At 42.9% G+C, this 26,611-nt stretch overlaps 1 protein-coding gene across 5 annotated transcripts in view; it reads left to right on the forward strand.

Moving 5' to 3' along the window:
- Window positions 1-26,611, forward strand: part of ERBIN (erbb2 interacting protein) — a 143,110-nt gene that overhangs the window by 21,082 nt on the left and 95,417 nt on the right. For all 5 annotated transcript variants that reach the window (XM_084833372.1, XM_084833367.1, XM_084833369.1 and 2 more), the window contains exon 2: window positions 22,342-22,398. The gene's annotated coding sequence lies outside the window, so the exon portion shown is untranslated. The remainder of the gene's footprint in view (window positions 1-22,341; window positions 22,399-26,611) is intronic.

Raw genomic sequence — 26,611 nt, forward strand, 5'->3', positions numbered from 1 at the left:
ATGGTGGTATCTTCTCTGCTTCTCTAGACTTCAAAGGGCCTGGAAAGGTACTGGGGATATTAGTGGGAGAATCCCCAAAAATGTAACTCTTGATCCCCCCCCCATGTCCAACTAATGGTTTGTACCATTTGGTGGGTGGTACAGAAGCAAACTTTTCAAGGCGCTATATAAACTTTTCCTAGAGACAACTCTATCACAATTTATCATAACGATAAATGTCTTGGATGCAAACCAACAAAGAATGACTGGGTTCACATGACACAACAGTGTCGTGTCATGTAAACTTAGACTGCTTCCCACAGGGTGGTTTATTTTTCAGCAACAAGCCACCCTGAAAACCCATGGCTTGTTCTAGGGGTTGTTTGATCCATGCTGGATTGTGTTGTCCAAACACAGGTGAGCAGTTTCATCATGGGCTGCGGGGATTGGCTAGTGAGCCACTTGGCAAGAGCAGCAAAAACCCTTGCCACTCTTGGCAATCTCACCCTTGCCACTGCCAGCCTCCCTTTTTTTGGTCTCAGAAAATTGCACAGATGTGTTCATAATATTATTATGTATTTTTTGTCGGTCTTCTGCAAGTGCGCAAGTGTGCTCTTATGGCTGTCTGATATGTGTAGTCTTGCCTGGTCAATTTCAATATATATTTCAGCAGTCAGAGGGAGCAGGGGAAGTGGAGTAGGTAACAGACAGGGAAACTGACAATGTGAGACTGCATATAGGCTAATTTCTGTACGGTTGCCAGGGTCCACTTGCCCAGTTGTCAATTGAAAAGCACCGAAAAGGGGGAGAAAGCAGCAAAAGTAGGTGCACTGAAAGGGTTGGGGGAGACATTATCTCTCCCTTGGCAATATGATCCTATAACTTTTAAGTGCTGAACTGCACTTCTCAGTGCCCTCCACCTTTTCAACACTTGCCCAAGTCTCCAGCTATTCCAGAAAGAGGAGATATTGGCTCCCCACTTTTCACAGCTCCTCTTTGAAGCACTTTATGCTGCAGTTACTGCAGTTCCCTGTTAATTGTAAAAAAACAACAATGCAGAAATGTGGACAAATTTAATGACTGGGAAGTAAACAGAGGGGGATTTTGCTTAAATTTAATGGCTGGGAAGTAAATGGAGGGGAAGTTGTGCACCTGTAGAATTAAAAAAAAAATAGAACCCCCATTGCGCATTTCTGAGGCTCCAGAATATAAACAATACAGCGAACAAAAGGGAGTAGCGATTGGAGCAGGAAGGGGGAGACAAGATGGGTTAGCGGCTGGAGAAACAAGAGAGAGAACAAGCCATGATGACCCCAATCGTCTGTTGGGCAGACCATGGGTTGTTCTATGAGCAACCCCATACTGTGTAGCTTATTTGCAAGATGGCTTAGCATACCGTGCAAATGTGGCCAGTATGTATGAAGTTGATTTACTCATTTATGCTTTGGCTCTAAAAATACTTTGCTTGAGTAACTGAGGGCGCAATCCTATTGAGATAGGCGGCTGCCTCCGAACTCGGAGGCAACTGCCTATCCTAAGCAGGGCAGGAGAAGCATGGAGGGGATCGTGCCCTCTGCACTTCCCTTGCCCTGCTCTTTTGGCTAGACAGCGGATTGCGGATGTCTAGTCGCAGGAGCACGGAGCAGGGAAGGAGGCTGCTGTACGACACATTGGATGTGTCATACACACAACTACGCTCTACCCACCTCAGAATGCCCCAGCCACGCCCCTTTTTGGCCCCTCCGCACTCCTCTTGTGAGCATGGAGGATGGGGCTGTTCCGCGCTGCCTCTGAGGCAATGTGGAAGTGGGGAGAGGTCGGTTTTCCGGGAACCAGCCTCAGAGCGCAGGCTCTGAGGTTGGTTCCCGGAAAATGGCATATCCTATGGCTGTCTAGCCTCTGTCTAGTGGCCGTAGGATTGCTCCCTGAAAGTGTGAATTTTTGAGTATAATTGCCGTGGGAATCACTGCACTAACATAATGTGAATAAACTTAAATTAGCCAAGGAGTAAACATCATTACCCCTTAAAATAGAAAGGGAAAATGGAACCTTTTTTTCTTTTTTTTGCTTTAGCAGTTTTAGAAAACTGGAAAAGCCTTCTAGAGGAGAGAAGATTTTTGGAAAATGCAACATTAATGGATAGGGAAGTGGATAGTATGAAACAATGGCTCCCATGTGTTTTTCTTGGAGCATAACTGCACATTATCAGATTAATTAAAGCCGTATTTGTTGGGGAAGAATATCCTGTTTTTCTTGAGTAAATACCACAGATCTGTTTTTATCAGCCTTGTCATTGGATACAATTTAGTGTTTGGGGAGAATAATTAATGATGATTTTTTTGCCTGCAGTCGTTTCCTCCAGACTGCATCCTTATTTGATCTCTGTGCTTTCAGCTATTAGCTTTAAGCTGTTTCATGTGCATAAATAGCTGTTTTTTCCATAATTTGTCCTTTACAATTTTATAATTTTACTCAAAAATTACTGGCACTTGTTCAGTGGTAGAATATGGCATTGAGAATTTTAGACCATGTTGGAATGACCAAGTTGTGCTACAGTACTGGTGTTTATTTTATCCTGTTTTTGTTATAGAGCTTTTGGGACCAAATTAAGAATCTAGTAGCTGCCATCCTCAAAAATCAGTCAGCCAGATCATGACATCAGTTCCTATTTGATGTTTATTATTTTTTTCAGAGAATTTCCATACTGCTTTTCATTTTAAAAATATCCAGACCCGCTTACAAGATGAAATCATGATAAAATACAATAAAACCAATAATTAAAACAATAAAACAAGGATAAAACCAATAACATCTCATTTAAATAACCAGGGGTCGGTGACAATGTTTAACAGACGGGGAAATGTCAGGGCAAACAAGTGTGTCTTCAGTAGCTGGCAGAAGCTGTCCACGCTAGGAGCCTGCCTGATCTCAATGGGGTGATCATTCATCGTGGTGGATACCGCAATTAAGAAGGCTCTCTTCCATACCACATTAATCTCAGTAGACCGTGGTGTGATCAGCAAGACTCAGAATGTAGAGATCAGGTCAGCCTATATAGGAGAAGGTGGTCCCTCAGATAAGTTGGTCCTGAATTGTTTAGGGCCTTATAAACCAACAACAGCACCTTGAACCAAATGCAGACCCTTAAGCCTGAGGCTGGCAACATTGGGGGTCACTGGCACCTATGGATACAGATACCTGGGGAAGCAGCCACTGAGGCACCCAACCTCTCCTGATTGTTTTTATTTTGTTTAGTTTTAAAGCTTTAAAATTCTTCCCTGCAGCTGGGATCACAGCAAAACAAGGGCCTTTGCCCGCTGTCTTCATTTTCCTCTGGGGCCTCTTGTTGACTCAGAGGCATTCTTAAGAAGTAAAGATGGCAGGGGCTGGAAGGCAGTGTTTCACTTTGAAGCATTCCAGATTGTTAAAAAAAGGGGAAAAGAGGGGGAGGGAAAGGAAAAGGCCCCCCTGTCAGCACTATCTACTAAGCAGGGGCAGTGGGGCAGCAGGGAGTGAGGGAGGGTTAGTGTGTGTGTGATCTGTGTGGGGCAGGTGGCTGGGTGTTTTGTGTGTGTGTTTTGTGAACAGGGATGCTCCTCATGGCAGCCATTTTGTGATGGTGCCCACAACACTTTTAACATTCGAAATTTGTCCACAAACCCAAACAGCGCTCTAAACAGTGATCTAAGACAAATGCAGATTACAGAAATATTTTATTGCAGTAAGAGTGTAAGATTTACAAAGATATTTAATGCCAGTCTGCTACCTCGATGTCATTTAAAGGACCACCAAGGTCAAGATCAGTTTCTGGAGCATTCTTAAAGTGGAAATGTGTGGGGAAAGATTGCTTGGCACTTTCAGATATACCGCCCCCTGCCCTGCCTATTCAAGGAACAGGGTCAGAAGTAGCCCCATCCACAAGAAATGCCTACAGATCTAAATGTCCACCTGAAGGTTGCAACCCAACAAATAAGAGAAGTATCAACCATCTGTGTCCTTTCAAGCTGCTTTGGACACATGAATTTAATGAATAAGCATACTGGCTTATCATAGGCATCATATATCCCAATTAGCTGTCATATAGCTAGGTGTTACTACAAAGTAAAAATGGCTATAAATGTTGCAGTAATTAAAAAAAAAAAATCAAATCACCACCATATACAGGAATGTAACCCAGAATTCCTAGAACAGTGGATGGATAGAAAGAAAAATGAGCTGTGCAGAGTTGAAGCAGTGATGTGGAGCGGTGCTTAATTTTTCTATGGAAAATGTCCCGTTTCATTCATTTATAAAAATGAATGGATGCCAATTGCAAAAACAATATTAAGCAAGCTTGGCAGTTTCAAAGCTGTAATGTTTTAGAGGTGATTACCCCTAGCAAGTATGTGAGAGAATACATAAATGTCATTGAAATACATTTATGTCTCAGTGTGAAATGGAACTAATAAGAAGTGACAGTGAAACTGAAGGTGCCCTAACATCTTTGGTGGATGAGAGTTGAATTATGTTCAAATAGATGTGTGATTGTCAGCATATATGTATTTGCTCACATTGGGTTTTTGTTTAAATTACTGCAGTTGTCGTTTAAAAATATGAAACTGGGTTTTAAATTGAAATAATTTATTTAAATAGTCACTTACTCCTTTCCCAGGAATAAGCCCCGTGGGATAATATAAAGGGGATTGCCTGTTTATGCTATCAGCCTGGAATTACTGGATGGCTGCTTAAATGTAGCCATGCTGTCTGAATGTATGAATCCAGTTTAAGCAGCTTATGCTGTATCTTATGATTTAAAGAATACTGATAGCTTTATCATCTCTTTGTAAGCAAATGGAATACAATCCTATTAATCCCTGGAAATATTTTTTATTTGTTATTTATTTATTAGATAAATCTAAATGATAAAGACATTTAGAAGAGAAACCTTGTATTTTTTTTTATATATACCTCTTACTGATTCCTGTCATGAGTCTATGATTGAGCTTCTCCTGTGGCTGGTTTTGTGCTGTAGCTCTAAATCAGAAGTAGAGGAAGAAGTGTTGCCAAAAAAGTACTGCAGGTTTTTGAACAACAATCATAGTACTGTATTGTGCCACCTGTGCTAGTCCTGATAGTTCCTGGTCTGTTGTGCAGGTTAGCAAGGATCAGCATGACTTAATTGGTGTCCACCTTTGGCTTGTGGACATTCCATATTCACATAGGTCAGTGATATGAAAAATGCATCAATCTGGGAACACACTTAAATATAAGAGGAAAAGCCCCAAAAATGGTACTTGAAAATTTCAGGCCTGTTGTCTTGACAGGAAAGATGTAGTAAACAACAGAGCAAAGGTAGTCCTTAACAAAATATGCCATCAACAGAGACCAAGGTTATATATTTCTATACAGGATTTTTAAATACAAATAAAAATTATGACAGTAAAGCAATGACAAATATATCAATATAAAACATAAAAACCTTAAAGTATAAACCCTAAAAATTATAACAAAGCGAGCCTAATGCATTTTGACAGTGTTTATCAGTGGCCATTTGGCCTAAACTCTAGTGCAACCTTTCCCAACCTGGCACTAGGGATTTACGAAAGTCACTTACCTTTTCGCAGATTCTGTTCATGGTGGGGGGGAGACGTTCCGTCCCTCCCCCCGGAATCCTTGATGGGGGGAGGCGATCCGGTCCTCCCCCCTGGAATCCTCGACGGCCGGCTGTGCTCCGTGGCAGCTCCGTGGAGCAGCTGGCCAGGTCCAGGCCAGGGCCGTCCGTAGCCGGATTTCCGGCTGCGGAGGACTCTGGGTAAAAAACCCACAAAAAACGCATACGCAAATGGCGGTGGCTATGGCCGCTGCCATTTGCGTTCCTTGTTTTTCGCCGTCTTAGTCTACGTAAATATTTATGTAGACTAAGACGAAGAAAAGAAAGGGGAACTCAAATAGCGTACTAGGCACTATTTGCATTCCCCTTTCTTGTCTTCGTCTTAGTCTACGTAAATATTTACGTAGACTAAGATGGTGAAAAATAAGGAACGCAAATGGCAGCAGCCATAGCCGCCGCCATTTGCGTACGTGTTTTTTGTTTTTTTTACCCAGACGTGATAGGCTACGTAAGTCTTTACGTGGCCTATCACGTCCTTGGGGGGAAAAAAAGAAAAAAACACAGACTGCAAATGGCGGCAGCGGCAGCCAGTCGGAAGACAAGCTGCTGCTGCTACTGCGACCCGAAACATCCGCCCCAGGTAAGTCTCGTCCTGGGGGTGATCCGCGGGGGGTGGGGAGGGTGGCAAGCCATTCCACGATGGATTTCGGGGGACTGAATGCACTGGCATTCGGCCTCACCGAGATCCGTCGCGGAATTCTCTGACATCCCTACCTGACACCCTCCAGATGTATTGGACTACAACTCCCATTATCTCTGAACATTGCACAGTGTGGGTGGGAATGAGGGGAGTTGCGGTCCAACACATCTGGAGGTTGGGGAAGGCTGCTGTAGTGAATAAAGCTTCAATGGGAGGGCTGAATAAATCCATCTTTCAACTTAAAAATATAACTGCTCGGTAATCAGTAGAGATGTAAAATTTCTGGAAATTAAGAAGAGCCATGCTGGATCAGACTTGCGGTAGTATCCAGTAGGGACCATGCGTGCACACCCAGGCCAACAGGACCTGGTGTGTGCATGCCCTGCCAGCCATGGTCCACGTGCGGTTGCAATATAGCGCTTCTGGGGGCAAGGCCCGACACCACCAAAAATGCTCATTTCTGGAAGGGGCAGGTCACACCTCTTCCAGAAACAAACATTTTTGCTGGTGTTGGGGCTTGCCCTCTGAAGCGTTATATTGCAGTCGCACACAGACCTAGGCTGGCTGCATGTGCTTGGGCTCCTATTGGCTAGTACCCCAAGGGTCCATCTAGTCCAGCATTCTATTCACACAGTGGCCAACCAGTTGCCTAAGGGAAACCCAGAAGTGGAACAGGAGTGTAACAGCACCCTCACTCCCATGTTCCCCAGCAACTGGTATACATAAGCATACACTCTCTGATACTGGAGGTAGCTTATTTTGAAGCCATGGAAAAAACCTTTTTTGTTTTTGCTTTTTGAAAATTGAAATTTTTGGGAAAATGGAAAAATATGCAATACTTATTTTATTTTAGTGCTCTTCACAGATCTAAAGTCACTTCCTTGCTTTAGGACAGCTTTTCCCAACCTGGTCCCTCCAAATGTTTTGGACTTCAGCTCCCATCAGCACTAGACAGCATGGTCATTTGTCAGGAATGCTGGGCATTGTAGTCCAAAACTTCTGGAGGGCATGTGACTGCTGTAGGAATATATTATGTATAACTTGGTTTGCTCATAAAATTATCATTAACCTTTAAAACGTTTAATAGTGAACTCAACAAATTTGTAATTATTGTCTGAATAAAATGTACTTTTCAATGTATTATACCGAACATGATAATTTTATGAACAAAGCAAATTATACATAGTATATATTTAGGTTCCTACTTTATGTCTAACCAAAGGGAATTTCATCTGGTAATCTCCGGAATATCTGCATCATCCTAGAAGACAGAAGAAGCAGGAAGAATCACAAGAAGACTGGTGTACAGCATCTGTTTCTGTTTGTAAGGAAGACTGAGGAAATCCCTAAATCTGTTCCTGTTTGTGGGGTGGAGTTCAGGGAAATCTGCTCTGAAGGAAAACCTATTGCGATTTTATTTAGTAGATAAAGCCTCTTACCTTTTAAGAATGGTAATCATCCATATTTAATTTAAGAATCTTTAAACAATCTCAACCTATTATTTGAAGAGTGACATTTTATTCTTGTTTGTAAATTATTTCCATTAATAAACATCCTAATTTTTGTTCCTTTTGAAAGATTGTCTCTAGCGGTCGTGTCAATTCCATGCTTAACCCATAGGAACCAGGCTACTGAGTTTCTTTTAAAGAGAAAAGGTTTATTCTAGTGACCTCACTTAAAGGTTTTTATAGTTGAGACAGAATTCCATAGCAGTGATGTTTAATTGGGAACTTTATTAAAAACTGTGGCCGTGAGTTCCATAGACCTAAGCCTCAAAGTTAATTTTAAAAAAGAAACACTGCTGGGATAACTCACACACTATTCCATCATGTCTGAAGGCAGCGGTGGGATAACCTGCAATGTTTCTTTCATATGTGGGTTTTAGATTAGAACTACATTAATTAACTTTTACAGCAGAACAAAAGCCCAGAAACACAGGACTTTATAGGCCAAAACCCAAATGGTCAAGAATGGACATTAAGGGCTCAATCCTGTTGTAATAGTCAGCAGCCTCCGAAGCTGTAGGATGCTGAGTATCCTACACCAGACGGCTGTAGCGTGGAGGCAGTCCTTGCCTCCATGCTCTGGCCACCCTGCATTTTTGGCTAGATGGCCGATTTTGGTTGTCTAGCCATGGCTTCGGAAAGGAAAGGAGGCCACACAGCGCATAGGAAGCTGCGTAAAGTGGTTTCCGTGGTCTCCTCCCCTCCCCATCTCCAGGATTGCCCCCTATTTGCCATCTCCATGCTCCGTTTCTGAGCACGGAGATGTAGCCAGTGTGGAGAGAACCACGCCACCTACAAGGGGCCAGGGAGGGACTGGGGAGCATGGTTTCTGGGAACTGCGTTTGGAGCCCTGGGTTCGACTTTGGTTCCCAGAAACCGAAAAATCCTATGGCCCTCTAGACAGTGATTAGTGGCCATAGAATTGCTCCCTTAATCAATAATTTTAATAAGGAATGGAGGAAATAACTATTTTTGGAATCTTACAAAGAGGATTTTTTAAAAATTCCCCATGGCTTCATTATTTCCAGAAATGTTGTATCTCTAGTTTTTCTATAAAAGTTTTATTACATGGTTTTTAGAAATCATTCGGGGGGGAAGTCTTAAATCTTTGTCATAAATATTTTATTCATTCTAGAAGAGAATATTTCATAATCCAAAGCTGTTCAGTTTTTCAACTTTTTTTTGCAAAAAAAACACAAAGGCACTAGGGAAAAACAGGGGGAAATGGTTTTTTTCTGGGCCTTCACATTTCTAGTAAGCAGTTGTTTAATCGGTAACATGGTCATCAAAAAAGTTAGCATCGGGTAACAATGTAGATAAAAAATGTTTAGATATCTTTCTCCACTGCTTTCCTAGAACAGTTTCAATGCCATGTGTTGAGTAGTCGGTTTGCCATACTTTCCCAAAGCTGTTGGTAGATTTATATTCAAACCGAAAATGTCTTCTTTATCAACACCATAAAATACCATCAGCTGCATATGCAAACTGGTTAAATTAACCATTTAAGATATAAGCATATCTCAGTATCATTTCCTGTTTTTGCTGCTTATACTGAGATAAAACATTAGTTCATCTAGTTTGGTACTAACTAGTATTATTAGCTGTGGCTCTCCAAGGCCTCAGGCAGAGAGAGGATTTTTCCCAGCCTTGCAACTTGAGACTGAAGGTACCAAGAACTAAACCTGATATGTTCTGCATGCGAAGTATGCATGGGGTGGGCAACTTGCAACCCTCCAAATGTTTTGGCCTTAACTCCCATGATCAGTCACCATTGGCTATGCTGGTTAGGGCTCATGGGACTTGTATGCAAAAACATCTGTAGGGCCATGAGTTGCCCACATCTGCCTTTAAAGAATTCATTCAGAATTGTTTAAATAAAGGATTGCATGTTTTAATTGTTCAGTGTATGTATTTTCTATTTGTACTTCAAGTAATCAAGACTGGAAAAGGTCAGTTTACATTCCAATTCCAAAGAAGGGCAACGCCAAAGAGTGTTCAAACTACCGCACAATTGCGCTCATTTCACATGCCAGCAAGGTGATGCTCAAAATCCTACAAGCTAGGCTTCAGCAGTATGCGAACCGAGAACTACCGGAAGTACAAGCTGGGTTTCGAAGAGGCAGAGGAACTAGAGATCAAATCGCCAACATTCGCTGCATCATGGAGAAAGCAAGAGAATTCCAGAAAAATTTCTATTTCTGCTTCATTGACTACGCTAAAGCCTTTGATTGTGTGGATCACAACAAACTGTGGCAAATTCTTAAAGTGATGGGAGTACCAGACCACCTTACCTGTCTCCTGAGAAACCTGTACGAGGGTCAAGAAGCAACAGTAAGAACCGGACATGGAACAACCGAGTGGTTCAAAATTGGGAAAGGAGTACGACAAGGCTGCATATTGTCACCCTGCTTATTTAACTTATATGCAGAGTACATCATGAGAAATGCCGGGTTGGATGAATCAGAGGTCGGAATTAAGATTGCCGGGAGAATTATCAACAACCTCCGATATGCAGATGATACCACCCTAATGGCAGAAAGCGAAGAGGATCTCAAGAGCCTCTTGTTGAGGGTGAAAGAGGAGAGTGCAAAAGCTGGTTTGAAACTCAACATTAAAAAAACTAAGATCATGGCATCTGGCCCTATCACTTCCTGGCATATAGAAGGGGAAGAAATGGAAGCTGTGACAGATTTTACTTTCTTGGGCTCCAAGATCACCGCAGACGGTGACTGTAGCCATGAAATTAAAAGACGCTTGCTCCTTGGGAGGAAAGCTATGGCAAACCTAGACAGCATAGTAAGAAGCAGAGACATCACCTTGCCAACAAAGGTCCGTCTAATCAAAGCTATGGTTTTCCCAGTAGTAACGTATGGCTGTGAGAGCTGGACTATAAGGAAGGCTGAGCGCCGAAGAATTGATGCTTTCGAACTGTGGTGCTGGAGAAGACTCTTACGAGTCCCCTGGACTGCAAGGAGGTCAAATCAGTCCATCCTAAAGGAAATCAACCCTGACTGCTCATTGGAAGGACAGATACTGAAGCTGAAGCTCCAATATTTTGGCCACCTAATGTGAAGAGAAAACTCTCTGGAAAAGACCCTGATGCTGGGAAAGACTGAAGGCAAAAGGAGAAGGGGACGACAGAGGATGAGATGGCTAGATAGCATCACCGATGCAATGAATATGAACCTGAGCACACTCCGGGAGAGAGCGCAGGACAGGAAGGCCTGGCGTGCTATGGTCCATGGGGTCACGAAGAGTCGGACACGACTGAACGACTGAACAACAACAACAACTTCAAGTAATATATATGACGGTTTCATGCCAGTGGTTATATTTAACTCTAACTAGGGTAGGTATTGCAAGTGTGTGTGTTAGAAGGGGAACACATTTTATGCTTTCTACTTAGGTGTTTCTCACTGGTTTGTAAAGACAGCTTTATATGCTTCCCTTGTTGCTGTCCTCATGCAGCAACATATTTGGAGAGCAAACAAGGCACAACAGAACACTGGTTTTTACTTTCCCCTGCCCCCCCTCCCAGTAATGGCTTGGTGCACATAATAAATGAGTATTATGTGCATCAACCCATTACTGGGGATGGACAGCCTATGCGTGCCTCCCATATTCCTGTTCAGATCTCAAGGAATTGTGTGTGCTGTGACAGGGAAGGAGAAAAATAAGGTGTTATGTTATATGGGGATCCTTCTGTGTGCAGAAATTAAGCTGTGATGGATTGAATTGAGGCCTAAGTATTTTTTTTAAAGGATCTTATTTGTGTAAGACATTGACTAATAAAACTATTTTAAATAGTAGGAAGGAAGTACTTATGAAAATTCAGGAAACCGAGCTTTGAATGCAAGAAGTAAAGCAGTGAGCTGAAAACAATGGTAATATTCCAAAAATATCAGGATGTAGCTGGAGTGTAGTTCTTAAATAACTGTATTGCAAGAAGAAAATATGTTAAGAGTTGAGCCTCCTATTTGGCTGTTGCTTATGAGCTAAATTTTTAAGAGCCATATAGTGCAATCCTGTGTGTGTGTCTACTCAAAAGCAGAGCCCATTGGGTTCAATGGGACTTATTCCCAGGTAAGCATGGATAAGAGTGTAGCCTAAGTGACTTCAGGATTGTAGCTGAACAATATTAAATCTACGAAGTTTTATTCTGGGGTTTTAGAGCCATGTTTTCTGACATACCTGATTCCTGGGATCCAGAGCATGGTCTGATAAACTTTTTGTGGTATGAAGTGCTCTGAAATAAATGGAACTGCATGTTTTCAGCTTGAACTAGTTACATAATAACCCATCAGACTTAATTGGCTGTTACCAGACAAATAAACTGAGGAAGCACACAAAATAAAGCTGTCAGTTGAAGAACCATTGTGAAGTGTTGAGTTAGAGGTAATCTGTTACCTTGTTGCTCAGTGTACATTGGGGTGGGGGAAGAATTACCACAGAACTTCATACAGAGATAATAATTACTCAAAGAAAAGAGGGCTTCAGTAAATTAATAGTGCAGAGTGAGGCAATACCTGTGAGTTCTTCCCCAACTTTGTGCCCTCCAAATGTATTGAACTGCATCATTCTCAGCCACTGCCTTGGATCCTCAAAAGCCCTCAATTTCTTTGGATATTTGTGTCTGGGGAGATTGGGAGGGAAAATGACTATATAAGAATCATATTTAAAGCTTTTACTGAAGCATTGCTTTGTTCGTTTAGAAGACATTTTATCAATTCAGATGGTTCTCCAAACCATGGTTTGAAGAATTGGGAATTTGCAAACTATCAGTAGTGCTGTTCTCCAAATAATAATTTGGAAAGTCACTTCCAATCATGATTTAAAGGGTAGTGCTTACCACAGTTTGAACACTTTGGATGTCACAGCAAACTACATTGTAGAGGAAACTATGAAATGGGTAAAGGAGTAGGTAGGCATGTAAAACGTGAGGAGGAAGCACCCCTCTTTCCCCGTGGCACATTCTGATCCTTCAAACCATAGTGTGAGAATTGGAATATAATATCTGAACTGAGCTAGTGAATAAAAAATGGATCCCATGGCCATGAAGGAAGATTGCTCTCATATTTTTTGCTTGTTTTCTACTTGTACAGCAAATTCCTTCAGTGGTAAATTTTAATGGAGACAGATAATTAACATTTATTGAGGTACTGTGAGTGGGCATGTTAAATTGGTCACTTGGAAAATAGCAGGGGGGAAGCTGTTTTTAAATTACTTCGGGCCTAGTTAAATATTTTCTGTGTTTCGCATTGGTTGTTATAGAAATGCACCCTCTTTATAAGAATTCATAATTTAAAATAGTACAATGAAAATTAATAACTTATTGTTGAACACTGTCTGCATGTATTGGTAGAATGTTTAGTTGTTACTGGGTAAGATGTTGGGAGTGAAACCTTATAACTGTTACAGAGTTTGCTCAGACTAAAGATATTGCTCCTCTCCCCCCCGCTGCACTGGAGTGAAGGCACTGGAGACATGAATGGATTTAAGAGCCACAACTTTTATTCTCAACATTAAATCTACAACAGGGCAACCAACAAATTCCGTTGAAGTGCAGTCACTGTCTCCACAAGGAGACCTCAGTTGTCAAGAATAGTCTCATCCTGGGCAAAACCACCCTGGCTCAAAGCGCCAGTATGCCATGTAGGTGATCTGGGCTTTTCCTTGCCTGTCCACCATTCTGGTGAACTAAGGGGCCCATGGCTGCCCCTGCTCCCCACTGCTGGTCGGCAGTTGATGAACAAGATCCTGCATGGGCCCCTTAGGGCACCTCCCAACCAACCACACTTATGAGCTGGCCAGCAATGAGAGGCAGGTTGAGTCAGCCTCTCCTCACCTCCAGGTACCTCAGGGTGCTCACCAGGGTCATGTCTCACACCTCTTGGTGCTTGCAGCACCCGCCACAAGAGGGAGTCAGCCTCAGTCTTGGCTCACCTCTCCCCTACAGCACAGAAGCAAATTGTGAATGCCTTGTTTCAGATCCCCAAGGAAAAGATCATAGCCCTCATTGGTTAGTTGAACTCCATCATCCCTGTAAAGCTGCCTCTGATGGTGAAGGATGCAGGATTTACGTCCCTACACTCTAGACAATAGCCATTTTTTCACATTGTAGTAAATCCTATGCCTAATCCTGTCTACCCGATTGGGGTGGATGGTTCCGTGCCAAGCCCTCCACTCTAACATCTCCAACCAGATTAAAATTAAACCTGGGGCTGTAGCCAAACATTTATGCAAGTTGTCTCTCACCTAGCGTGTCTCACAGGTTGTCTCACAAGGGGCCAAACCAGTCGACTGCACTAATCATTCTCTCCCAGATGAAGAAGCAAAATGTGAGAAGTGGGACCTGCAGCCGCTAGGCTGCTAAGCATTGGCAGCATGCCTGCCCACCACAAGCCATGTCTCCCAACCCTCTTGAAGGAGGCCAAACCCCCAAGATGTCAAAACTGGAGCTACGTGCCCTTCTGTGGGCCAAGAAGACAGTGGAATGTGTGCAGATGACCATCCTTGCCTCTCCAGGCTGCTGTCCCCAACCTGAAGGAAGAAAAAGAAATGTTAATCTCTGGGAACTAAAGGAAGTCCCCATGCAACAACCAAGCAGGCCATAAGCTGCAGGCCCCTAATGAATATATTGCTTAAACATGGCAAATTGCCACCTACCAATGCACCTTATTGTACCCTCAGCTAAACCAGAGCTGGCTGCCATAGAGGCAGATCCAATACAGAAAGAATGAGTGCCAGAAGACCCGAGGATCAAAACCAGCACTGTCCAGTGACTCATATCACCACTCAGACTTGATATTGAGTCAGCAGCTGCCCATCCTGGCAGCAAAAGAAAAGGCCGGAGGCCCATCCCAGGAACTCCCAAAATTGCATAAGAGCTGTAACTGGGCAAAGAGAGGGAGTAGTACTCTTCAGCTGAATCCAAGCCCCTTTAGCATACTTGTCGGTCTTTCACATAGAGATATGAATCTTGACCCGATCCAGAGTGAAGCTCACATCCCCAGCAGCCAGGGCCTACCAGAAGCATCCCATCAGGACTTTATGAGCAACTCGCTATATGGTAGAGCTACCAGAAGCATCCCATCAGGACTTTATGAGCAACTCGCTATATGGTAGAGCAGCAAAAACTGCCAACAAAACAGAATTGCCTCATACGGAGAAGAACAAACATCAGTAAAGCAGTGTAACAAAGTCAACAAGATGTCAGGTGATGGGGTGGAGGGAATCTGTGCCCAACCCTCCAACATCTTGTGGATTCTGAAATCCCCAGTGGTATCAGACAAACCCTCACATATAGCCTTAAAAGCTAAGGCTGACAAGGCACCCCCAATGGTTCATGGGGCCAGACCACTTCCCTTAAGCATCACTGCGAATTGCATGAGGTGGTCCACGGGGATAGGTCAAACCTGTTCTCAGCCTGCACTGCTTCTGAATATCTGAAATTGTCTGATGAAATTGTTATAGCTCACTCTCATGGCAGGGGCAATAGCTACAGAAATAGCCCTCTGGGGCAAAGCTCCAAAGTGCACAAGGCATAGCATCCTGCTTGACCTGGGCCTCCAGAGTCAGCTCCTGAAAGTATCTGCAAACAAGAGAGGTCATTAGCTATTCCATTTCCTGAACTTGGGATATACCTGGCCAAGAACAAGGTTTTTCTTTCAGACAATCAATGCAAATGCTCTTACAAATCACATAACTCTAGGGTAAGCTGAAGTTTTAGTATTAATAACTCGAACAGTGGCTATATTATCACACCAAAACTATACTGTTGTATGCCTAAATTGGGGGTCCCATAGGTGAACTGCCACCAAAATGGCGCCACCAGTGCCACCAAAATTCAACGAACGTCAAGTCTCTAGTCACCACTGTCTCTATCCATGCGAGAGGCCACTGGTAAGCACGTGAATGGCCCCGAAAATAAAACTGAACCCACTGCTCTAGAAGCATCTGATACAAGCTGTAACACTGCTTCCAGAAGCAGCTCGCGCCTCTAAAATGACACGCCTTAAAGTGGGACATGAAATCCCTCCACATATGAATGTCAGCTCTCATATGACCCAACATCCAAATGTGGTGGTGTCCTGTAGAGGGGCCCTTCAAAGCATCGCACAACCTCCTCAAAAAGGCACAACCTGGGGCAACCGCTTTACATGCAAAAGTCAAGTGGCCCACCAGCTCCTGGAGCTGGCATAAGGTGACCTTCCTGGTAGAAGCAACAGCTGCCAACCTTTGGCACAAAACACAGAGCTTCTCTTGGGGGAGCTGGCAGGACTGTGCTAAAGTACTGAGCTCAGTACTTTAAATGTCAGCTTGGAGGTTGGGCCCTTGGTCTTCTTGGGGCCAAAGCAATGCCCAAGGAGTCTGAGACCTGTTGGAAGCTCTGCATCAAGTGTGCACATTGGGTAAAGCTGGCAGACCTGCAAAAAGGAGATTGTTTAGGTAGTGCAAAGTAGCCACCGACCCAGTTGCATCCCTAAGGGTGAACTGAGCAAAGTTCAACAGGTATCAACATTGTTGACTGATGCCCCTTTCGGGTAGATCAGGTTGTGAATCAACCTGAAATCCCTGGGGGTCTTTTTGGGCCCTCATTCCTGCCTGAAGGGGTGGGTAGGGCAAACTCCCCATGTTTGACCATGATCAGGTTATGAGAAGGCCTCAAGTTCTTATGCTTTACCCCTGTAGTTAGTGATGAGTTCCTGAACTGGAAGATGCCACAGCATCTCCTATAATTCTTGATACCCCACTAGGAAGATTCAATATCCAGGGTTAGAGGAGACCCTGCACTGAAATAACAGCAGGATCTTCTGACTGTAGGCATGGTGATGGATCAGTGGAGGAAGCATTCAAGCAGTGGGGTAGGTGGATGGATAAAGTGGTGGTGGGGGAATGACATGCTCTTCTTGCTTGCTTCTCAAATTGACTCCAAATGTCCCAGCTATTTCAGACTCTTCCTTAAAAGCTGACATGCAGGTTGATACTCTCATTTGATCATTTTTATGTGGATATGCATACCTAAGTATAAAATGCAAATTTCTACTACCATCTATAGGGTTGTTGCCAGTATTTACTTATTTTTATCTTTAGGGTAAACAATGTCCATAAAAGTACTTTTCAGTTAAGAAAACCTCCTTCAGTTAATCTATCTTGTCTCCTTGTGCTGAATTAGAATTAAAAAAAAAATTCTCAGATTTTAGAACAACATCTTGGCTCTTGCAGTTGTGTACACATTACAGTAGAATTTTGAATGGGTTCCTATTATAGATGTGCTTGTTTTCCAAGATTATGAAATGCTTAATCAGGGATGCTTGTTATTCAGTTTAAACACTTAATCAAAGTACTTTATGTATTATTTTAATTTTCTCTCTAAAATTGCATTCTTATGTCTAACAATTATGACATATATACATATTTACTCTGACAATTGTAGTTTACAGGAAATTTACACAAAATGTTGGGGAAATAGAGATACTTATATCTGTAATAGCAAAAAGCCAGCTATTTGTGTAACTTTAAATTAATGGAAGCTGGAGGATCTCTCACAGATTATGTTTGTTGTAATGGAAACTGTCTGGAACAATCATGCCATTTTCATTCTTACCTAGGTCAAGATCTAGAGTGACAGATATCTAGCCAAGGGTGACTGCAGTCAGTTTCAGTGGCTAAAGGAAACATGCTGCATTGATCAGACTCCTACTATTGATATCTGTACTATCCAATCCAAAGGCTGGACTACTTTTCATAAGGGGATAATTGTGGGCTTCTCCATTTACTGTTATGTCTTGAGAGAACTCTGAAGCCTGAGTGAGTGCATGCAATCCTGGGATTGATTGATTAATTTATACCCCTGCCTTTCTATCAAGAAATGGTGCTCAAGGCGGCTAACAACAGTAAAAGCCAAATAAAAACATAGTTAAAACATTAATAAAACAAATACATTAAAAACAATTAAAAAACAAAAGAATAAAAACAGCACCTAACCCAACAGATCAGCTTACAAGCCAAAGGTGGTCTTGAATAAAAACATCTTTGGCTGCTGGCAGAAGGACAGCAGAGGAGGAGCCAACCTAGCCTCCTTTGGCAGGGAGTTTCAAAGCCTGGGAGCAGCCGCCAAGAAGGCCCTATGTTGTGTCCCTGCCAAACACGTCTCTGATGGCAGCAGTACTGAGAGAAGGGCCTCTCTCAACGATCTTAAAAATTGAGCAGGGTTGAATGGGAGAAGGCTGTCTTTCAGGTAACCTGGTCCCAAGCCATATAGGGCTTTTAGATCGTAACCAGCACCTGGAGTTGTGCCTGGAAACAGACTTGAAGCCAGTGAAGCAGTTGTAGCAAGGGAGTCATGTGCACCCTGTAACCGGCCCCTGTCAATAGCCTTGCCACAGCATTCTGGACCAGCTGAAGTTTCCAAACAGTTTTCAAAGGCAGCCCCACATAGAGCACAATACAGTAGTCCAAATGGTAGTTGGTACAGTAGTCCAAACTAAGGCATGCATGACCATGGGTTGGTAGGTCTGATCTCAAGTTTCTCAAAACCTGGATTCTGAAAGAGGCAGCTGATCCCAGGTTTGCATCCTTTAAAAAAAAACACCCAGTAAGACCCTTTTGCTCTTGTAATAGACTGGTTTTGCAGTCATAGCCACCCTCTTTCACAATGGATATTGCTGTATCTCCCTGTTTCCTGAAGGTTGGGACAGCAAATCACTTTGAAAGTGATCTGAGCTGATGAAATACTGAGTTCTAAATGAGAAAACATGTTTTGCTGTTGTATATTGATGGGAAAATGTATTTTTATGATTGCTATGATGGAACAGATATTTCTAACCTGAGATTATTGTCTAGTCTGCTAAATGTGTGATTACTATTTCAAGACCTGTTGTTGTAATTCATTATATGAGACCTTCTGTTTAAAAGTTAGCCAGCCGTGCCTAATTTTAGAACTCCTTGTTTACTAGTTGTAAGCTTACTGCAAGTGGAGGTTCTACAAAGAAAATAAATTGTTGGGGAGAAGTGTTATAGCATAGTTGTCTCACTGTCATCCTAGGTTTCTTATCTGTAGGAATGCCTTTTTCCAGTGGAGAGCATTCAGTCCTGTGAATCTTCATCTATAATCTGTAGTGGTACAGCCCAAGCACATGTTTACCACCTCCCACTAGGCCAATGTCAATCATGTAAATTATTCTCTAGGTTTCTCTGTATTATCCTATCAGAAATGAAGAAAAAGCACAACATGGTCCATGTTTGTGACTCCAGATAAAATTAGGCTGAATTATGTTATCTGTGACATTATCAGACTGTCTCATTTTTGATCTCTTAATGGTATTACAACAAATCCTCTATCTGAAATGGCATTAGTCCATTAATCTTACTACTGAGCTTGAATGTTTTTTTTTCCTGTTGCTAGCAAGAGTCTAATGTGCTTTTAATAGTTAGACCGTAGCAAGTAATATATTGAAAGGGAATCTGTTGCAGGCTGTACTGAAAACATAGACAATATATACTTTGTGGAAATGACACCTATTAAACAATTAAATTCATTTCAATCAGGCCTAGTTTTGGAACTGAAACTGCATTCAATATCCATGTGTGGAAAAAGTAGGTGAACTTTAGATCCAGTACCTGGTGGCACCCTCTTGAGCATCGGTGACTTCAAGTAACTGTAAGTGTTGGTCAGTCTCTCACATTGGTTTTGAGGAATTTTGGCCCGTCCCTCCTTACAGAACTGCTTCAACTCAGTGACATTTTAGGGCTTCCTTGCATGAATAGCTCGCTTCAGGTCCTGCCGCAACATTTTGATGGGGTTTAGGTCTGCACCTAGACTAAGCCATTCTAAAACACAGAATTTCTTCTGCAGCCATTCTTTTGTAGATCCGCTTGTATGTTTAGGATTACTGTCTTGTTGCATAACCCAGTTTTGGTTCAGCTTCTGCCAATGGACAAGTGGCCTGACATTCTCCTCTAGAATCTTCTGATACACTGCAGAATCCATGGTTGTGTCCATGATGGTAAGCCATCCCAGTCCTGAGGTAGTAAAGCAGGCCCAAACCATCACATCCCCACAACCATGCTTGACGGTTGGAATGAGGTTCTTCTGTTTGAACTCAGTGTCTGTTTTTTGCCAAACATAACATTTCTCATTGAAGCCAAAAAGTTCTACTTTGACTCATCTCTCCAGAGAACATTGTTCGAGATTGGGGATCATCTATGTGATCTTTAGGGAACATGAGATGGGCAGCAGTGTTCTTTTTAGAGAGCAGTGGTTTCCTCCTGGCTATCCTCCCAGGAACACCATTCTTCTTCAGTCTTGTTCTGAATGTTGAGTTATGAACACCCACATTAGCTAAGGCCAGAGTGGCCTGCAGATCCTTGGATGTTAGTCTGGGGTTCTTTTTGACTTCCTGGATGATGTGTTGGTTTGTTCTTGGAGGGGTTTTTGTAGAATGACCACTCCTGGGTAGAGTGACTATAGTCTTGTACCTTCTCCATTTGTAGACTGTCTGACAGTGGATTGGTAGAGCCCCAAATCCTTAGAAATGGTTTTATAACACTTTCTAGACTGATGAGCAGCAATAACTGCTTTTCTGCAGTCCTCAGAGATGTCTTGTGACATGACGTTTGGCATGATTGAAGGCCAAACTCACAAAGTTTCTGATCCTTCTCTAGGATGGGGCCTCCCAAACTCATCCCTGAAGATTTACCTAATTACTTAAAACACCTGATTCTTATTATTCCCTTTAATTGGGTTGATACAACCAGGGGTTCACTTACTTTTCAACATACCCTGACTGTTAAGTACTTTTACTCATCGGTTTATACTTACCCTTTTTACAGTACTAATTTATACATCATTTTATTTCAGAAGACATGGAATTGGTTAATATAAACCCTTTTGGATATTTAGAAAAGTAGTGGTGTTGATTCACAAAAGTTATAATGGTAAAACAAAGGAATTTTCGTAATTATCGTTAGGGTTCACAAACATTTTCTCGCCACTGTATCTATACATGAAATTAAGCAACATTACACTTAAATAAATGTGTTCAGTTGCCAGTGGAACACAGATAAAGAGGAAGATGACCTAACCTCTTGTTTTGGAATTCTGTGTGTGCCTCACATATCCTTATCCACCCTCTGTCCCTCTCTGCTTACTCAAGCAATGCACCTCAGAGATCTCCCATTCCTCTGTACAGCTTGTGTGATGCCTATAAAGACACGCATGCGTGTGCGTGCACACACACACACACACACCCCTGTCTGCTGTGAGGGCATAACAGAATGATGTTTTCCAGTCAGGATCCCTCTGCGCATGGAATCTCCATTGACTCTGCATGGTAAAAAAATCATACCTATAAAATGTATGTGTTGCATAATTCCCAGTACTGTTTTTAAGGATTTGTGAGAACCAGTGATATTCATTTGAAAGAGAATGTTGACATGGGGCCTATGTTAAAATTGTGGCTTTGCCTGGTAAATTTAGAGTTTACTAAAATATCAAGCTTTCTAATATTCTGTGTAGTTACTGCTCATGAAATTTCCATAAAAGGAACAAATACCTAGACAAGGTTAATCTGAATGTACAATTATAGTTTACTTTGTGTTTGGAGCACAGTCAGAGAGATGAGTTATGCCCTCATTGTAATTATGTAAATGAGAAACCAGTATTCTGATCCACATTGCAAATACATGTTGTGTGTGACATACGGGTTGTTTGTACAGCAATACTTCACGAGGATTGTCATATATATTTTGCTGTGTCTTATGAAAACATTCAATATAGAATAGACATCACATTGGCTGGCTTGTAAAACTCCCACTTCCCTGGTCTTGGTTTTTGGGGTGTGTGTGTGTGTGTGTGTGTGTGTGTGTATGTGTATGTATGTGTGTTTAAATAAAAGCAGGCTGTAGCTACCATCTGCTTCATACAGTAGAATTGTATTCTAGAAGTGTTGACAACTAAAACTGTGTAGAGTGGCCTTTTGAATACTTGCACTTTTCTCAACCCTTTGATAATGAACTGATCCCTTTCATTGCATTGATATATACTTTTGGATATAGTTTTGACATTAAAGGGTGACGTTCATTTCCTGGAGATGGAAGCAGGAATATTTTATCATTGTGTATATTAAAACTCTTTTTCTATCAAGTGATAGAAAATTTGGTGAGGACAACTGCAGTACAATTTAACTAGGATGACACATAAATAGTTGAAGTGTAATAATTTCATGTCCCATTAATGTTATTCTTATTCTTATATTTGCTTTTAAAATGGGCATCTCCAGAATCTTAAGGAGAGAACACTGCTGTTGAAAACAGATGGGAAATTGGACTTAGATAGTTAGATAAATGTCTATTTTCAGATTAAAAATTAGTAGATTCCTCAGATGTTTTGCTGACTTTTCCAAATGATATTGGAAACGCACCTGTGGGATTTTAAGGAAGGTTTTAAATTGTTTTAATTTATAATATTTTTTTAAATATTTCTAATTGACAGGAATTAATAGGAAGCAGGAGGATCTTTTACATATTTATAGTTTTGACTAAGATTATCATTTCCCCTTTCCTAGAATGTTGGCTTTGACAGCTCAGGGAAGAAGTAGCAGGGAGAAAAACGTAACCCAGTGGTAAGTAATGACTCTTTGTCCCATTAAATTATTTAAAAAGTAATGTTTCTGTCATGCTGGGTTTTAAACTACTGAAATTGTTATAGTAAATTTAGATGTCATATACGATGTTAACGAATATATTTTAAATGTATATATGCCTAACAAAAGTATTTATTTGTTTATTTTTTAACAATATTTATATACTGCTTCTCATTTGAATAAATCCCAAAGTGGTTTACCAAAAAACACACAAAAAACACAATGGTATCATATTAGAGGCTGGTTCAAAGATAGCTCATGGCTGGGGACCTAAACAGATAAGTTTTCAACTAACGCCTAAAACACGCCAATATTGAGGCCCGATATACCTCAGTGGGGAGATCATTCCACAGGGTGGGCACAAGGAATGATATCTAAATCAGGTGAGGCTGTCAGGGTGAAAACTGAGCCAATAGAGGCCCAGAGCAGTTCTGATTCTGAGGAGGAACAGCAGTCCGTGGGAGAGGAGCTCGCTCATCTCTCACAAGCACAGCAGCTGGCAGAGATTCCTCCTGCCAGCATTCCTGGGATAGATAGTCACCCTGGCAGTGAGAGAGCGCTGGAGGGGGGCTTTCTGGACGCTTGGCACAGACGCAGGGAGCGGCGACAGATGGAGGGCGCGGAAAGGAGGCGTAGTGCTCATTTGGCGCACAAACAACGGTCGCGTCCCGAGGACCCAAGGGAAAGAGGGAGGATCTCTCCCTAGCCCATAAGTTCAGGGTCTTCCCATGATTCTCCTTCAAAGGGGGACAAACTGCCTTACCTGAAGCTTAGGCTACTCTGCTATCTTTCCCCAGTGCTGTTCCTTGCTTTGTCGCTAGTGATTAGTATTCTGAAAGAGTCATAAAGGAATAAAGTCTCAGAAAGAATTCCTCGTCGTCTGTATCCTGAGTTGGCTATTGGTGGGGACTGCAAGAGGCAGCTAGGGTGCTCCTGACAGAGGCTGTGCAAGTCTTGGATCAGTGCCTAAACATGCAGTAATGGGCTGGATGAGGGCCAGTAAACTAAAGTTGAATCTTGGCAAGATGGAAGCCCTGTGGGTCAGTGGTTCCTGGGTCCAGGACATGTTCTTGGTGAAGTTGCACTCACTCTGAAAGATCAGTTTTGTAGTCTGGGGGTATTCCTAGATCCATCATTGTCACTGGAGAGCCAGGTGGCCATGACAGCTTGGAGTGCCTTTTACCAGCTTGGGCTGGTTCACCAGCTGTGACCTGTCCTGGACAGGGATAGCTTGGCCACAGTGGTACAGGCGCTAGTATCCTCAACACTGGATTACTGCAATGTTGTCTATGTGGGGTTGCCCTTAAGGCTGCTCCAGAAGCCGGAGCTAGTGCAGAACATTCTGGGCCAGGGAGAGAGATGGTGGAACCCTCGGTAGCACGTTGTGACAAGTTTGCATGGCACTTTGAGGATAAAGTCGCTCAGATTCGTCATGAATTGGACACCACCATTAATGCAGTTCCATTGGTAGAGGCGTTCAGAGCACCGTCTGGTCCAGTTTTGGATGAGTTTCAGTTACTGAGGCCTGAGGATGCGGACAAGGTGTTTGTCCAAGTCCGATCGACCACTTGTGTGCTTGACCCTTGCCCTTCATGGCTTATTAAATCAAACAAGGAGGGGCTGTCTGGCTGGGTCCAGGAGGTTGTAAATTCCTCCTTGAGAGAGGGAGTGGTGCCTGCCGCTTTAAAAGAGGCAGTAATTAGACCACTCCTGAAAAAGCCTAACCTGGACCCAGAGGATGTTAACAATTATAGGCCAGTGGCCAACATCCCCTTCCTGGGCAAGGTGCTTGAGCGGGTGGTTGTAGGACACCTCCAGGCACTGTTGAATGAAATGGATTATCTAGATCCATTTCAATCGGGCTTCAGGCCTGGTTTTGGAACGGAAACTGCCCTGGTCGCCCTTGTGGGATGACCTCTGCCGGGAGAGGGACAGGGGGAGTGCGACCCTGTTGATTCTCCTGGACCTCTCAGCGGCTTTCGATACCATCGACCATGGTATCCTTCTGGATAGGTTGTCTGGGTTGGGAGTTGGAGGCACTACACTACAGTGGTTCCGCTCCTACTTGGATGGCCGATTCCAGAAGGTGGTGCTGGGGGATTATTGCTCTGTGCCATGGCAATTGTGCCATGGGGTTCCACAGGGATCTATTTTATCCCCCATGCTGTTTAACATCTACATGAAACCGCTGGGGGAGGTTATCCGGAGGTGTGGGCTGAGGTGCCATCAATATGCGGATGACACCCAGCTCTACCTCTCTTTCTCATCAAACCCAGGTGAGGCAGTGGCTGTTCTGAACCAGTGCCTGGGCACGGTAATGGACTGGATGAGGGCTAATAAACTGAAACTCAATCCAGACAAGACGGAGGTACTGTTAGTGGGTGGTTCGTCTGCCCGGCTAGGTGATACTCAACCTGTTCTGGAGGGGGTTGCACTCCCCCTAAAGGATCAGGTTCGTAGTTTGGGGGTGCTCTTGGATCCAGAACTGTCACTTGAGGCACAGGTGAACTCAGTGGCACGGAGCACTTTTTATCAGCTTAGGCTGGTATACCAACTACGCCCTTATCTGGACAGAGATAGCCTAGCTACAGTTATCCGTGCTCTGATAACTTCTCGTCTGGATTACTGCAATGCGTTATACGTGGGGGTGCCTTTGAAAACGGTCCGGAAACTTCAGCTGGTCCAAAATAGGGCAGCAAGATTGTTAACAAGGACTGGCCTGAGAGCTCATATTACGCCAGTACTTTTCCAGCTGCACTGGCTGCCAGTCCATTTCCGGGCCCGATTCAAAGTGCTGGTGTTAACATTTAAAGCCCTTAACGGCTTGGGGCCAGGTTACCTGAAGGATCGCCTCCTCCCATATGTGCCTGCCCGGACCTTAAGATCATCATCAGCAGCCCTTCTCCGTGAGCCCCTGCCAAAGGAAGTGAGGCGGGTGGCTACTAGGAGGAGGGCTTTTTCTGTTGTGGCACCCCGGCTCTGGAATGAGCTCCCTAGTGAGGTTCGCCTGGTGCCTACATTGTACTCCTTTCGGCGCCAGGTGAAGACCTTTTTATTTTCCCAGGCATTTTAGCGTTTTAGCTTTCTAAATTTTTATCTTTGCTGTTTTAAATCTGTATTTTAAACTCCTGTACTGCTGCTAGGTTTTATTGTGGTTGTATTGTTATATTGTGGTTTTAATGTTCTATATATTTTAAATTGTTTTATTGTGTGTTGTTTGGTTTTAATTTTTGTGAACCGCCCAGAGAGCTTCGGCTATTGGGCGGTATAGAAATGAAATAAATAAATAAACAAACAAACAAACAAACAAACACAGCAGCTCAGCTTTTCTTGGCATGTTATCTTTTCAGCATGCAACTCCTTTGCTGAAGGTACTGCACTGGCTGCCTATTTGCTACTGGGCCAGGGTGAAATTTCTGGTACTATTGTACAAAGCCTTAAACAACTTGGGACCAGGATACCTGAGAGAGTGCCTTCTGCCTTATCAACCTGCCCAGTCACTGAGGTCATCGGGGGGCATGCTCCTGGTGGTTCCACATGGACCTATGGCCTAATTGGAGTCCACCCAGAGAAGAGCCTTCAGTGTGATGGCCTCTTTCCTATGGAATTCCCTGCCTCTGGAGGTCAGGCAGGGGCCAACACTGGCTTGTTTTCGGCACCTCCTGAAAATAGCTCTTTTCTAGGAAGCCTTCCTTGGCTGACCAGCCACAGTTTTATTGGCACTCTGTTTTTAAAAAGAATAATTTTAATATGTTTTATTATTTTTGTCTTTGTATCATTTTATCTCTCATTGTTCACTTCTACGGAATCTGTTTAGATGTGGAGCAGTATATAAATGTTGTAAATAAATAAATAACCTGGTCCTGAATTGTATAGGGCTTTGTATACTAATACAAACACCTTAATCCTAGCTTTGTAGCAGACTGGCAGCCGGTGTAGATCCTTTAGCACAGGCATAATATGTGCATGGTAAGGCACCCCAGTCAGGAATCTTGCCTCTGCAGTATTTCAGCTTCTGAGCCAGCTCTAAGGGCAGCCCCACATAGAGCGCATTACAGTAATCCAATCTTGAGGTTACCAATGCATGGATTGCAGTGGCCAGGCTATGCCTGTCCAGGAATGAGTGCAGTTGTCATACCAGACTAAGCTTCTAGTAGGTGCTCCTAGCCACGGAGGTTACACTGGCCTCCAA

This window comes from Heloderma suspectum, chromosome 2 (genome assembly GCF_057233095.1).
Source record: "Heloderma suspectum isolate Gila_16-S chromosome 2, 16-S_ref, whole genome shotgun sequence".
Classification (NCBI taxonomy): Eukaryota; Metazoa; Chordata; class Lepidosauria; order Squamata; family Helodermatidae; genus Heloderma; species Heloderma suspectum.